This window comes from Armigeres subalbatus, chromosome 2, assembly GCF_024139115.2.
Source record: "Armigeres subalbatus isolate Guangzhou_Male chromosome 2, GZ_Asu_2, whole genome shotgun sequence".
NCBI classification, from domain to species: domain Eukaryota; kingdom Metazoa; phylum Arthropoda; class Insecta; order Diptera; family Culicidae; genus Armigeres; species Armigeres subalbatus.
Window position 1 is genome coordinate 51,650,916 of NC_085140.1, and position 13,561 is coordinate 51,664,476.

The window sequence follows — 13,561 nt, forward strand, 5'->3', positions numbered from 1 at the left end:
AAGTACATATACAAATAATCATATGATAAACATTTTAATAAATGTCAAAACCTAATCCCAACTGCCCCGAAACAGTTATCACCACACCGCCGCCACATGGCACCCATGGGCGATGCCCTCCACCGCCTTGACGACCTTCAAAATTTCACTTGAAAACGAAAAAGGTACCTGACTACCCTGTCGGTAACATAAGGGAAACACGTGACAACCATGCCTCACGCGACAGTGCAGCAAATCAGCAATACACCGAATCGGGAGCTGCCCACAATATACTGTAAAACGCAGAGTTTACACCCCGTCTTGCGTTATGCGATGCTGGAAACAAGCTCCTTATTATCTTATGCTTAGAAAATAAAACCTAGCGGCACAGAAAGTCGACAAAATACAACGCAGAGTTATACCACAAACATATTTAGTTATAACCTCTCTTGCGATATTTCGAAGATAGATTTGATATTATTATAAGGCAGCATCCATAAATTACGTAACACTTTGAGGAGGGGGGAGGGTTGCTCGAAATGTGACAATCCATAAATTTTCAGATGCTTCATACAAAAAGTGTGACATGGGGAGAGGGAGTGGCCAATTTTTGCGTTACGTAATTAATGGATCTTCCCTAAGTTTAGGATATTACATTAAGCAAGGCTTCAAAAACGAAATTCCTGGATTAAAATAAAACGATTCAATCAAACTATTATATAGGTATATGTTCCGTTGATTTATTTGTCCTCGCCCGGCGGACACCTGATCTGGGCACTTATTTCTTTCAAATATTATTTCAATTCTCGTATGCCCCCCACATTATTTATTTATAAGTGCTGACCACAATACAGAAGATTATGAGCAGAAAGGAGGTAGGCACAACTTCTAGAAATCAACCACCGCCAACGAGGTTGCCCCAGGTTTTAACAATGTTTTCATTATCATGACTTTTATTAGTATTAATTAGAATAAGCATCGTTAGGACCTGAGTCGTCTGTTGATGTATCAAACAACAATATGGTCCACGTCCACGTGTGGGAACGTGCCCGTTTCACCTCACCTCTTAGATATTTCTCAAAAGTATAATTTTGATATAAATCCTCAATACAATCTTTGAATACATTAAGGCAGAGCTTCCAAAACTTTTGGGTATGCGACCCACCTATCAAAATTATATATGTCTCGCGACCCACCTATAAAAAAGGCATTTTACCAAGTAGTATTAGGCATTAATTGAATCAGAATGTCATCTGTTTCGGCTTCTTCCACATACAAAATATTCACGTTACCTGTACAAATGCAAAAAATGACGAACATGGTATTGTTTGTCAAAATGTTAGCGTTTTTATTTTACTACATTAGGGGACAGCTTTTAGGCATAAATGTTTGAATAAAATAGCGTGGTGATGGATATTTAAAATAAAATGCGGTTTGAACTTGAAATAATGTTCCTGAAAAAATGATCAAAAGGTTCGGCATTCGAGCTGCAATTAATATTTGTTCTGCGCGACTTCTGGGGTCGGGATCCACAGTTTGGGAAACCATGCATTAAGGTTTTGATCCTTGAGGATGATAGGGATTTATTTAGACGATTTCTATTTTAGAAGCTTAAATACTGTACCTAAAAAAATAGATCACCATGGCATTTCAGTGAATTCAATTATTAATAAACAGAGTATTTTTGAATTTTAGTAATAAAATATGTCGTACTCCTATTATCTGAAATAACCAACGATCCAGATCTCCCCTGCTTGGGCTCACAAGTGACAGATGAGAACGATACCTGCAGAGCAATTCGATACGTGCGATCCTTTCCTCTACAAATGATCGGGAATGGCGCTGTTACGAACTGTCTTCTCAGGTAGGGATGGGGCCGGGTGCAGTCCCTGGAAAGTGACAGTGTTTACCACTTGGGCCAACTCCGGCGGCAGTTTTCAATGTGCAGATACAGTCGCTCGGATGCGATACTCAACCAACGAGGTGGGAATCGTGGGCTTCCCGCTGTCCGATTGGTTGTCCTCGATGCAATCCTTGGAGAAAACTTTTCACTCACTGTGGCGGCCATAGTTTGAAATTTGGACCAAATTCCTTAAAATTACTTTCTACTCATGTGACCGACAGGACCAACGATACATCAAATCCATTTCTGGAGTAAGTTTTATGGTAGCGCACAGTCCAGCTGTATGAAAATCCCGATTGTGTCATCGTTGTCATCATTAAACCCTTTTCTTCGATCGTGGCTTCGGAAAGGTTAAGCAATTTCAGAGTTAATAGCGTCCATGCGATTCGGACTTGAAGAATCCGCCTGCGCGAAGGGAAGTCATCAAAGGATGCAGAAATATCCGAAGAAAAATTCAGCCGCTAGGCGCGATTCTTGCAAGGACGCTGCTGTGCTGCCGTGTTTAAGTCCAGATCCGGCTGTAGAGCGTAATTGTAAAACCGGATAACCGCTGACGAGCGTCCTTGGAACGGAAATTAAATCAATGTTATTTCAAGTTTTATATTGAAAATTACTAACGAAATACTTACAATCAAAGAGAGAAAAAAACCGGGCGTTTGACAAGCATAACATAAACATCATGCTGTCAGTAATGCACGGTGAGAGAAACACGCGAAAAGTGACAGCGTCTTTAGTGTCTTTTCAGTTGTATACCTACACGGTTAATGATTTGTTTCATTAATGGGTACTATTTTATTGTTGATATTATTTCACCGTGAAAAATTCACCCATTTTCTTGAAAAGCTTTTCAAGAAAATGGGTGAATTTTTCACGGTGGAATAATATCAATAACATAGTACCCATTAATGGGTAAAGTCATCTAACCGTGTAGGATTCCTACACCGATTGAGAATTAAGCGCAACACGAGAAAATCGCGACTGTCGGATCCCGGTATTAGTCCCTGGTAGCGGGACTGACAGGCGACCAAATTTGGTAGCGCGGTAAGAGCGCTGCTATTTGATGTATTGCGCATAAGCCCCAAAATTTTATTCCCACCTTTGGGTTTCCGCGCCGAGCACTCAGCGCCAGACTCGGCGACAAGGAGATAGTCGTAAAGTTGGTACTCCTGATTTTTTGACAACTGATGTCGATTGGTTGTGTGAGTGCACCGGTGTCAAAAATAGAGCTTTTAGCTGAAAATTTAGTTGTCAAATGCACATTTTGACAGCAATATAGATGTATGAGTTGATGAAATGTGCAAATGCTCTATCGCGGAAGCAGTCGCTGAAGACAAGTGTCAATGGTTTCAGTGACGAAACGAAAAGTTTCAATGCAAAAGCAATACTGTCAAACGTCACCGGTACGGAATACAGCAACCCAATTGAGAGCCGAAAATAGTGACCTATACAGAAACGAGTGACGAAACTAAAATGACAGCGCTGCGCGAGTGATTAAAATGCTCGCGACCGATAATGATGCCACAGACAAACAGACGTAACAGCTTAAATATTTTTCTGAAAAATCCATCGTTCAACTCCTCTACCACCATCTTGCGAGAATGTTACACGAAACAATGATTCATATGACATTGTCACCAGAAGGCGCTGAAGTGAAATGTCAAACTCGAAGGATTAAGTTAAAAGATATTTTAGTTACTAGATAAAGATTGTTGCTTCGGTTCCCTTTGTTCTGCTGTCCGAAACATGTGTGGTACTAAACTGTCAAATCGTATGTATTTTTTCTTCATTGACATTTAGATCCCCTACCCTCGCCAGCAAAAGATGTTCCGGACAGCAACAATCTTTATTTAGTAACTAAAATATCTTGTATCAAGTTAGTTAAGGATCAGCGGGGGGATACTGTATACAATTTCGAAAAAGTGAAAAACACCCGAATAAAAAAGTCCAATAGAATTACAATAAAAAGTATTGTAACAATACGATAAATTTAATTGTAATTACAATAAACTCTATTGTGGCTCACAATAGAATAACAATTAAGAATATTGTTTTCCACCATAAATCCTATTGTAAATGGAAGTTTTACAATAGAAAATAGGGGTTGTTAGTTACCGTAACAATAAAAAAATCGTTTGTTTCTCGAACAAATTTTTGCAATTACAATAGAATTTATTGTAATTCTATTGTCAACATTTTTCTGTCAATAGATTTTATTGTACGTTTATTGGAACAACAATAAGGAAAATTAATTGGTACAATAGAAGAACAATAGAATTGGTTGTTCATAAATAAAATCTATAGTAATTTTATAATATTTTAATGTAATTCTATTGTATTTTCTATTCGGGTACTCCTCGGTAATAATAAATCTAGATTGCTTTGAGAATAGGTCGTATGTGCAAAAGAGAGATTCTCTTTGATCACGCTCTCTTTCGCTAATATATCGGCTAGTTTGGCATGTTTTGCTACATTTCTACTTCAGCATGATAGACAAAGCTATTGTCTTTGTATACCTGCCAAGAAATTCGAAGTAAACTGTTGTATAGTTTCGTAATAATCGAAAGAGAATAGATCCAAAGAGAGACTCTCTTTTGCACATACGACCTATTTTCAAAGCACTCTAGAAATATGAAGGATCGCATTTTTTAGGTATGAGCCTGTTCATATATTACGTAACGTGGAAAATGTTGTTTTTGAGAACCCCCCATCCCCTCGTAACAATCCATTACAATTTTCAGAACCATCCCCACCCCTATGCGTAACGCGTAACAAATGCTATTTTATGAAAAAGATCCTAATTTGTGTAGAATTTGAAGGTTCCGTCGACGATGCAATAAATTATTATCTATTGTATGATTCATGCTTTTTTAAAGATAATGAATATTTTTGGAATATTTTTTTTTTTCAGTGAAAATAACTTCTTCCGCGTAACAATATTTCGAAGGACCCCCACTGCTATATTTTGCGTAATAAAGCGTAACAAAAATCGAACAACCCCCCACCCCCTATTGCGTTACGTAATATTTGAACAGACTCCATTTTTATTTAAATTGATTAGTACTCCGAAAATTGAAAGTACTCCGAAAATTAGTATTCCAATTTTACCGTGCGTAAAACCTTAAAATGGGTATTTTTTATCTCATTATGGGTTTATATTTTTCTGTGTAGCTACATTTTCTTCCGGTGTACGATGGAAAAGGCCTTTTCATGTGACATCATGATGCTGAGACTGAACTTGTTATAAAACTGAATGCTGTCAGTTTCGAATTGTGTCTTGGGAGAACATAACCTTGTCATCCGAGAGCATTTCATACCGAAATAATCATATGTGATAACTATTTGAATATTTACTATTTTTTGCGAAGTTCAACCGTTTTGAAATTCAATAGTGAACAAAAAGAAAACATTCTCCATCGAATGCAACTTGCTGCGGTAAAATCGATTAAGGTTTAGTACTAGAAAAGTTGGCTAATGTTTTAGTGTGCACACACATACGCACACACACACACGGACACACACACGGACAGACAGACATTTGCTCAGTTCGTCGAGCTGAGTCGATTGGTATATAACACTAGGGTCTACGAGTCCTAGATAAAAAGGTCGTTTTCGGAGTGAAATGATAGCCTTTTCGGTACAACTTTGTTGTACGAGAAAGGCAAAAAGTGAGAAGATTTGGTTTGTGTTTCAGTGAGGTGGCGGTTGCGTGGAAGGTGTCCATTGGAAGCAGAAAACACGGAGAAAATGAAGCTGATTCGGTTAATCATAACCGTTCACTACCGACGATAAATCCGATGGAAGTTAAAATTGTGATAATTCGTCCGGTTGATTTCGCGAAAAACCGAGAGAAGATACGGGATTTGTCTCATGTGTTACAGTGAGGCGGCGGTGGTAGTGACACCCCAACGGATGCGAAATAACATGTGGACAAAACGAAGCTGATTCGTCGTATAAACCATTCCCTACCGACGGAAAACCCAATGGTTAGTTTGAAGTCAGATAAATGGCTATCAACGGTTGCTATTAGAAACCCTGGTTAAACCACAAAGGAAGTACTGTTTGATATGATCAGCTAGTTGCAATCATTTCATCCCACGAACTGTAAAAGCAACAGGATGAGTTCACCGATCTGAAGCAGCAACATCAGTGGACCATAGTTCCTGTTCATCATCCACGGAAGCGAAAAAATCGCCATTGCACTACGGTGACTCTCACAAGGGTAAGTGTCAGAACATTTTCCTTCGGGAATCCAGTAGGGATTCCTTCGGGAATCCAGTAGGGATTCCTTCGGGAATCCAGTAGGGATTCCTTCGGGAATCCAGTAGGGATTCCTTCGGGAATCCAGTAGGGATTCCTTCAGGGAATCCAGTAGGGATTCCTTCGAATCAGTAGGGATTCCTTCGGGAATCAGTAAGGGATTCCTTCGGGAATCCAGTAAGAGTTCTTCCGGAAATCAATCCAGTAGGGATTCCTTCGGGAATCCAGTAGGGATTCTTCCGGAAATCCAGTAGGGATTCCTTCGGGACTCCAGTAGGGATTCCTTCGGGACTCCAGTAGGGATTCCTTCGGGACTCCAGTAGGGATTCCTTCGGGACTCCAGTAGGGATTCCTTCGGGACTCCAGTAGGGATTCCTTCGGGAATCCAGTAGGGATTCCTCCGGGAATCCAGTAGGGATTCCTCCGGGAATCCAGTAGGGATTCCTCCGAATCCAGTAGGGATTCCTCCGAATCCAGTAGGGATTCCTCCGAATCCAGTAGGGATTCCTCCGAATCCAGTAGGGATTCCTCCGAATCCAGTAGGGATTCCTCCGAATCCAGGAGGGATTCCTCCGGGAATCCAGGAGGATTCCTCCGAATCCAGTAGGATTCCTCCGAATCCAGTAGAGATTCCTCCGAATCCAGTAGGGATTCCTCCGGGAATCCAGTAGGGATTCCTCCGAATCCAGTAGGATTCCTCCGGGAATCCAGTAGGGATTCCTCCGGGAATCCAGTAGGATTCCTCCGGGAATCCAGTAGGATTCCTCCGAATCCAGTAGGATTCCTCCGGGAATCCAGTAGGGATTCCTCCGAATCCAGTAGGATTCCTCCGAATCCAGTAGGGATTCCTCCGGGAATCCAGTAGGGATTCCTCCGGGAATCCAGTAGGGATTCCTCCGGGAATCCAGTAGGGATTCCTCCGGGATTCCTCCGGGAATCCAGTAGGGATTCCTCCGGGAATCCAGTAGGGATTCCTCCGGGAATCCAGTAGGGATTCCTCCGGGAATCCAGTAGGGATTCCTCCGGGAATCCAGTAGGGATTCCTCCGGGAATCCAGTAGGGATTCCTCCGGGAATCCAGTAGGGATTCCTCCGGGAATCCAGTAGGGATTCCTCCGGGAATCCAGTAGGGATTCTTCCGGGAATCCAGTAGGGATTCCTCCGGGAATCCAGTAGGGATTCCTCCGGGAATCCAGTAGGATTCCTCCGAATCCAGTAGGATTCCTCCGGGAATCCAGTAGGGATTCCTCCGAATCCAGTAGGATTCCTCCGAATCCAGTAGGGATTCCTCCGGGAATCCAGTAGGATTCCTCCGGGAATCCAGTAGGATTCTTTGGGGAATCCAGTAGGATTCCTTCCGAATCCAGCAGGGATTCCTTCGAATCCAGTAGGATTCCTTCGAATCCAGTAGGATCTTCGGGAATCCAGCAGGGACCCTTCGAATCCAGTAGGATTCCTTCGGGAATCCAGTAGGGATCCTTCTGAATCCAGTAGGACCTTCTGAATCCAGCAGGGATCCCTTCGAATCCAGTAGGATTCCTTCGAATCCAGTAGGATTCCTTCGAATCCAGTAGGGATTCCTTCGAATCCAGTAGGATTCCTTCGAATCCAGTAGGAATCCAGTAGGGATTCCTCCGGGAATCCAGTAGGGATTCCTCCGGGAATCCAGTAGGGATTCCTTCGGGAATCCAGTAGGGATTCCTTCGGGAATCCAGTAGGGATTCCTTCGGGAATCCAGTAGGGATTCCTTCGGGAATCCAGTAGGGATTCCTTCGGGAATCCAGTAGGGATTCCTCCGGAAATCCAGTAGGGATTCCTCCGGAAATCCAGCAGGGATTCCTCCGGAAATCCAGCAGGGATTCCTTCGGGAATCCAGTAGGGATTCCTCCGGAAATCCAGCAGGGATTCCTTCGGGAATCCAGTAGGGATTCCTTCGGGAATCCAGTAGGGATTCCTTCGGAAATCCAGCAGGGATTCCTCCGGAAATCCAGCAGGGACTCCTCCGGGAATCCAGTAGGGATTTCTTCGGGACTTCAGTAGGGATTCCTTTGGGAGTCCAGTTGGGATTCCTTCTGGAGTCTAGTAGGGATTCCTTCGGGAGTCCAGTAGGGATTCCTTCGGGAATCCAGTAGAGATTCCTCCGGAAATCCAGCAGGGATTCCTCCGGAAATCCAGCAGGGATTCCTTCGGGAATCCAGTAGGGATTCCTCCGGAAATCCAGCAGGGATTCCTTCGGGAATCCAGTAGGGATTCCATCGGGAATCCAGTAGGGATTCCATCGGGAATCCAGTAGGGATTCCTTCGGAAATCCAGCAGGGATTCCTCCGGAAATCCAGCAGGGACTCCTCCGGGAATCCAGTAGGGATTTCTTCGGGACTTCAGTAGGGATTCCTTTGGGAGTCCAGTTGGGATTCCTTCTGGAGTCTAGTAGGGATTCCTTCGGGAGTCCAGTAGGGATTCCTTCGGGAGTCCAGTAAGAGTTCCTTTGGGAATCCAGAAGGAGTTCCTTTGGGAATCCAGAAGGAGTTCCTTTGGGAATCCAGAAGGAGTTCCTATGGGAATCCATGAGGGATTCCTTCAGGCATAGTGTTTCAGTAGTGATTCTTTTGACAATTCAGTTCAGTTCCTCTCGAGATTTCTTCGGGAATCCATTAGTGATTCCTCCAGAAACCAGTAGGGATTCTTTCGGAAATCCAGTTAACTTTTTTTTCGGGAACTCAGTAGGAGTTCCTTTGGAAATCCAGTAGGGATTCATTCGGAAATCCGGTAGGGGTGCTATCGGTAATCCAGCAGGGATTCCTTCAGGCATTGTGTTTCAGTAGTGATTCCTCCAAAAATTCAGTAGAGTTTCTCTGGGGATTTCTTCGGGAATCCAGTAGGGATTCCTCCGGCGTAAGGCATTTAGAATGCAATGGGAATAGTTGAAACCTACTCTGCTGTCTAATGAGCAGCTTGAAGTAGCTCGAAGTTGTTCCTGTCCTGCTCGTTTTTTTTTTGTCAACAAATAGACATGAGAGCGATGGGAATAACTTCGAGCTACTTTGAGCTACTTATTGGACAGCATTAGGTTGTGTGAAAAGTAAGTCTAAACTAAGTCTAAACGTGGTATTGTCTTACAGATTCGCAGGAGTTAGTAGAAGCAACAATTTCAATTTCAATGGAGACGGAAGTGAAGCAATGGCAACACCAAGCCTCCGCATTTGGGACGTCATGTCAGCACGATCAAGTGTAACTCGTCGGCACGCCTTAAACCAAACGATTAATCCCGGACATCCGGAGGACACCACACCAGCTTCAAAACGTCGATCTCGAAACGAGACACTCTTTAATACTACCCCCTCAGTGATGGCACCTTCGATCGCGATGACACCAACTCTGCATGGCACATGGCAACATCAAACCCAACTCCGACAGGAACCCATCCTTGTTTTTTGCTCAAGTCAAGGACAACAGCGTCAAATTTACCATCAACCAACCCAAAGGGAGTATACCTTTTATGAAACCGGAAGTTTCGGCAAGCTCTCAGCTCAAGCTCAAGCCCTGAATAGCAAACGGAAGCAAAATTATGAAACTGCTTTTTTAAATCCAAGTACGGAACTCCTCCGATGTAAAAGTCATCTGTCCACCAAATTATCGATAAAGCACTTGAGTTCGGCACTGGACCGCTGCTCAACCGAATCGTCTCACTTCTCAAAAGTCAGGAACGTCACATGCTGGTCAAAGTCATCGAGCAAATCCTGTATAAGCAGGTGCACGTTTATGGCGTTGGCCTTGGTGGAATCTGGCGCACCGTACTGTATCGAGTAATTCGATTTTGTATGGCCATTAGGTTTTTAATACGAGGCTAGACTCTCAGTATATGTTGATATGGTATGTGGAAACACGGCTCTTCACTGTGAAGCAGATTTTGTCGCACATAACGAGCCGGCCATCAGCTCGGTGTCACAGCAGGTGAGTTGGATTCAGATTACCCTAAAACATATTTTTAAGATCTTATATTTATAATCTGTCTCTCTTCTCCCTCCTAATTTCAGACTGTGGATTTGATTCGACTGCGGTTGACAAGAATCGGTAACGGTGGAACGATTGACATCGGTAGAGCCCTGGAGACACGGTTGATTTTGGAGATGAGTTTATGTTACCCACCAGCGGAGAGAGGCCGATAGGTTTTCATTTTGTTTTTCACTAAGGCTAAGGAGGACTTTTTTTCCACATTTCCCACCGCTCTATTGAATGTGGCTGTAAAAAATTAGGAGACTGAAACCCCCCTACTAGAAAGTCCAAAACAGACCTAATTTTTGCACGCAATTGCGCACAATTTCCATTGTTATTTCTGTATGGAATTAATACAAATCAATTTCCACTTTTCGTAAGACGAGTTCCTACTATCCTATTTAATTCCACCGCGAAGACATTCCACTAAAAGTTCAGTTTTGTTAATTTTATGCTTACTTTTTCAAGCATACTCATTTGTTAAACAAAATTAATCACTTCATTTTTGGAATAAGGTAAATAAACCCAAAAATACAAACAAGACTAATCAGACAATTATAAGTCAAATAAGACAAACAAGACAAGTAAGGCAAATAATACAAAGAAGACAAAAGAGACAAGTAAGACAATTGAAACATGTAAGCTAAATAATACATGAGACAAGTAAGCCAAATAAGTCAATTAAGCAAAATAGGACAAATAAACCAAAATAGACAAACGAGACTAACGAGACAAAGTAAGCCAAATAAGACAAATGAGACAATTAAGAGAAATAAGACGAAAATAAGACAAACTAGAAAAGTAACCTGTCGAGTCGAGTCAAGTACGAGACACTGAAGACGGCCTTACTATTGAGGTCGAAATACGTATCTGTCAAGATACAATTAAGTGGTGGAATTCAATGGGATTGTATAAACTCGTCTTATGACAGGTGAAAACATTCCACTAAAAAGCTCAAAATAATTTTCTTATAGAAAAGTAAGCCAAATAAGACAAACAAGACAATTAGCAATATAAGACAAATATGCCATATAAGACAAATGAGACTAGTAAAGTAAGCCAAATAAATGAATAAATGAAGAAGGAAGAAGAAAAACGGAAGAGGGAAGAAATAAAAAGAAAGATGGAATAAATAATAAGGAAGAATGGAGAAGAAAGAAGGAAAAATAAGGAAGGAAGAAGTAAATAGAAAGAAGAACGAAGGAAAAAGGAAGAATAGTAAAGGGAGAAGGAAAAAGGAAGACGGAATACGGAATAAAGAATAAAGAATAAAGAACAAGGAATAAGGAGCAACGAAGAAGGAAGAATGAAGAAGGATCAAGAAAGAAAGAAAATAGAAGAATGAAGAAGAGATAAAGAAGAAGGAAGAAGAAAGATTGTAGAAAGATGAGGGAAGAAAGAGAAGGAAAAAAGAAAAGAAAAAAAAAGAATGGAGAAAGATGGAAAAATAAAGAATTAAAGTAAGAAGAAGGAAGAAAGTAGAGCGAATAAGAAAGAAGAAATAGCGGAGAACAAAGAAGGGAGAAGAAAGAAGGAAGAAGCAAGAATGAAGAAGGAAGAATGACCAATGACCGGTCGGCCTAATGGTCTGACACCAATAAGACAAGTAAGTCAGAAGTCAAACAAGACAATTAAAATAAATAAGACAAATAAATCAAATAAGACAAATAAACCAAAATATACAAACGTGACTTATGAGACAAGTAAGCCAAATAAGACAAACACGACAATTAAGCGAAATAAGACAAAAAAGACAAATGAGGCAAATAAGCCAAATAAAGAAAAACAAGACAATTAAGCGAAATAAGACAAACAAGACTATTAGGCTAAGGGCCAATTTCTTCACCTCCGCGGTGCTTACCCATACGCTTAAACCTGGTTTAAGAACTAAGCGGAGGTGAAGAAATCGGCTCTAAATATGACAAATAAACCAAAATAGACCAACGAGATTAATGAGACAAGTAAGCCAAATAAGACCAACAAGACAAGTAAACCATCTAATACTAAGGACACACCTGTGGTACTTGTACCATGGTACAAGAGGACAAGAAAATTATTTCAAGACTATCTTTGATGAAGACAATAATCGGTACGTTACTCATTTCAAGATTCTTATATCATGGTACTTATACCACCAGTGTGTCATTATATAAGATGAGTTTAATACTTTCCATTAAATTCCACTACGCTTTGTTATCTTTGCAGATACGTATTTCGACCTCACAGTTGAGGTCGAAATACGTATCTGCAAAGATAACAAAACGTAGTGGAATTCAATGGAAAGTACTAAACGGCCGTTTCACGCATATTTGTCCCATGTTTGTTGGGATTTCCTATATACATGGGACAGTTATGCGTATAACGGCAGTAAATTCGTCTTAGACGGTTGAATACATTCTTCTAAAAAGAGCTTAAAAAAATTATTTTTGAAGACAAGTAAGCCAAATAGGACAAATGAGTGAAGTAAGAAAAATGGGAGAAGCCAAATAAGACAAACATGACAATCAAGCGAAATAAGACAAATTAAACAATGAAGCGAAATAAAACAATAAGATAAGTAAACCAAAGAAAACCAACAATACATATGAGACAAATAAGCCAAATGAGACAAGTAAGACAAATTAAGCCAAATAAGACAAATAAGGGTCGTTTTCTTCAACTTCGCTTAAGGCTTCATGACATGTCATTCAGAATGGCTGCCTTGCGGCTTACCAACACAGTCAAACAATCACCCACCCCACCCACTCGGATATGCACCGATAATTTTAATTCATATACTGACTACATACCTGACTATTTTCTCACTAAAAAAGTAAATCTGGACTTAGTTCGAAGTTCAATTTACGCGGCGGTACGATGATATTATTACATATCGCTTATTTAGGGAAGATATATAAGCAAGTGAACAAAGTGAAAAAATTCCCCCAGTAATGCACCATGCCAACGACGGCGCCGGTTTCAACACTCTGCACGTCGCCGGTAGCGTCGTATGCAAGCAATCATTGATCAGTAACAGACAGTGATGTCGATATGAACTATTATGAAATCATAGCGGAAACATGTTCTTCTTCTTCTTCTTATTGGCATTACATCCCCACACTGGGACAGAGCCGCCTCGCAGCTTAGTGTTCATTAAGCACTTCCACAGTTATTAACTGCGAGGTTTCTAAGCCAAGTTACCATTTTTGCATTCGTATATCATGGGGCTAACACGATGATACTTTTATGCCCAGGAAAGTCGAGACAATTTCCAATCCGAAAATTGCCTAGACTGGCACCGGGAATCGAACCCAGACACCCTCAGCATGGTCTTGCTTTGTAGCCGCGCGTCTTACCGCACAACTAAGGAGGGCCCGGAAACATGTAAAATATCGATAAAATTAATCAATCTTTCCCTAACGCATTATGTATTGATGCAGTAATAATATCT

General features: G+C 41.2%; 1 long non-coding RNA gene across 4 annotated transcripts in view; it reads left to right on the forward strand.

Moving 5' to 3' along the window:
* The window catches only part of LOC134208653 (uncharacterized), a 41,055-nt gene extending 28,741 nt beyond the window's left edge, over positions 1-12,314 (forward strand). For 2 of the 4 annotated variants that reach the window (XR_009978688.1, XR_009978685.1), the window contains exons 2-4: positions 5,574-6,101; positions 9,258-10,089; positions 10,173-12,314. This is a non-coding gene — a long non-coding RNA (uncharacterized LOC134208653). Of the gene's footprint in view, positions 1-5,548; positions 6,102-9,257; positions 10,090-10,172 lie in introns of all 4 variants that reach the window. The other 2 variants (XR_009978686.1, XR_009978687.1) reach the window with 2 other exon arrangements.
* The last annotated feature ends 1,247 nt before the right edge of the window (positions 12,315-13,561 follow it).